Source organism: Macaca nemestrina, chromosome 15 (genome assembly GCF_043159975.1).
Source record: "Macaca nemestrina isolate mMacNem1 chromosome 15, mMacNem.hap1, whole genome shotgun sequence".
Lineage (NCBI taxonomy): Eukaryota > Metazoa > Chordata > Mammalia > Primates > Cercopithecidae > Macaca > Macaca nemestrina.
The window spans coordinates 117,813,083-117,815,634 of NC_092139.1; positions in this window are offsets into that span (position 1 = coordinate 117,813,083).

Sequence of the window (2,552 nt, forward strand, 5' to 3'; positions counted from 1 at the left end):
CCTGTGAAGGTCACACTCAATCCCCCACCAGGTCACAAAGACCCGCGGGTCACATCCTGCCCCTCCCCTCAGGCCTCCTGGGCCCGCCGGGCCTTCTCGCCCTCCCCGGGGCCCTCACGCCACCCTGTCTCCCTGGGCCCTGCCCCACGCGAGGCTGGAGCGGCGGGGTGAGGACGCCGCGGACGCTTCGCTCCTCCCGGGCTACGCGCTGCGGGTCCTGGTTGTTGGGGGCGATGGGGTGACCGCAGCAGCGCCCCCGTCCTGCGGTGGAACCTGGGGGGGCCTTGGTGCCCGCAGAACCACTCGTGGGGTTCCACGCCGCTGTCCCCCGGGTGTTCTGAGCCCACCCAGGTCCACACGGCCCGTGTCCTATCCCCTCCGACCCCGCAGATCAGATCACCCCACCCCTCATCACCCTGCCAGGGGTAGCTGGTGTCTCATCCGGCACCTCGGGGTGGGGGTAGGAAAGACACACCCGCCCCACCAGGACCCTCACTCGTGGCAACTTTCCAAAGCCTAGATGTCTTTGGTTTTAAATCAACTTTATTTTGCATTTAACTTCCCAAGATACCCCAAAAGGGAGTTTCTGCCCCGACTCTGAAGGGACTGGTGGGGGACTTGAGGGGCAGGGAGTAGTTGCGTCCACTGGCCGGGGTGGTTCCTTCCCAGCTCCCTCCCTCTTCCCCCAGGAATGCCACTGGGCTCTCACCAGCCCCCTGTACTGGCCTCTAGGGGTTACACAAATCAGTGAGTGAAAAGCTGGCCCTCCCTTCACCCTCCTCCCTGTGTCCCGAGGTTTCCAGTAGTGACAGAGCCGACCCGCTGAGACCCAACGTTAAACAGCCACAGCCACGTCTACAAGGCAGCGTTTATTGCTCAAGCATATTAAACCAAAACGTAGATTGAAAGAGACAGTTCTTTTAAACCCCATTTGTCCGGATTTTTTAAGCGCTCTAAAATAAGAAAGTGAAAGCCAGTAAAAACGCTCCAAGTGCCTAATTCTGGCTCTGAAACTTGAGCTCTCTGGTCTACCCCCAAGAAGACATCAGTGCTGTCCCTGTGGCTCCCACCCCATTCCCAGGAGCAGACCCCACCGGCCTCCAAGCTGCAGGGAGGTGGGAGGGTCCTGCAGACGGGGTGGGGTCTGCATCCAGTGCCAGGAAGGGTGGCCTCTCCTCTCCCACAGTGGCGCTTGTTTGGGACCGTGGCCAAAGCGTTTGCCCGGCCCCTGTCTCTGTCGTTCTGGAGCTGCTGAGGGCTGCAGAGGGGGACTGGCTTGTCCCCTCTCGGAGCATCTGGGGGGACGTCTTGCCTGCATTCCCCTTGAACGGTGGAAAATAATGATCCCACTTGTTGTGAACACCATGACGGTATCTTGGCAGCCAGAGTTACTCCTGCTCAGCAGTGGGAAACCTGGGAGGGTCCTCAAAGCCCCTAGCAGGCAGCCCCATCCAACTGCATCTCCCAGGCCTCCTGGTTCTTTGATCCTGATGGCCCCAGGCCACAGAATGAATCTCTGGGCCTTTCCAGCAGCCCATGGGGGACCAGTCAATACACCCGAAGGCAGTAAAGGGAAAATGTTCATGTGTTCTCAGACCAGAAGGAAAGAAACAAAACCACTGTGAAGAAAAATACCTGCTGGAAAGTAATGACCAAAATAACAAGATTCCTAGTTTTACAGTCACCCCAACTCACTGCAGATTTACTGGGAGGATCCAGGCGCCCTCGGGGAAGAGGAGACGCAGGGAACCCACTCCTGGCCATGGCACTGCCCAAAGCCAGTGTTATTCTCACACCCAACTGTCCCTGCAGTCTGGCAGGTGGGCAGTGACTGCCTGGGCTGTACCCTAAGACCCCAAAACAGCAGAGATGGAGAAGACCACTGGCCCTGGGGTCTTCTCAGTGAGGATCAAGACAAAGTACTTGCTAGGAGGTAGAGGGGGCTGGGTGAACCTGTGAGGATTCCTGGGCTCTGACCTGATCTGTCCTACATTTTGAGTAATGGGAGCAAACATAGAAGGGAGCGGCTCAGCTTCCCCCGGTCACTGGGGCCAGGGAGTCACTGGGGCCAGGGAGACGTGGTCGAGCCCGTTTACAAAGCCTTAGATGCAGTCCCACCCCCAAGAACACTGCCTATCACAGTAGCGGCCACGTGGCACTCCAAGCTGGGCATGACAGTGCCCAGGATGTGGGCAGTGCCTGGGACGTGGGCCAGCCACTGTGGCGGCGGATTCCTCTAGAATGACTGGGTCTATGTAGGAAGACAAGGCAGGCGACCCGGTGTGGACCGGTGTGGATTTCACCTGGGAGAGCAGTGGCAGCCCGTGTCACTTGCACCTGGGCTCTGGAGGAGGGGCCCCCACGGCTCCCGGGCCAGGACAGAGGTGCCCAGCCTTGTTCTCACTGTCCAGGAAGAGCCGCTGGGCAGGCTGAGCCTGGGGCAGGTGCACCTTGCAGGGAAGTAGGTAAGATCCCACTGGGCTGACTGAGCACCCAGGATAGACCCAAAGAGTGGAAGGAAGAAGCCGGGTCAGAGGGGGCAGGAGACGCAA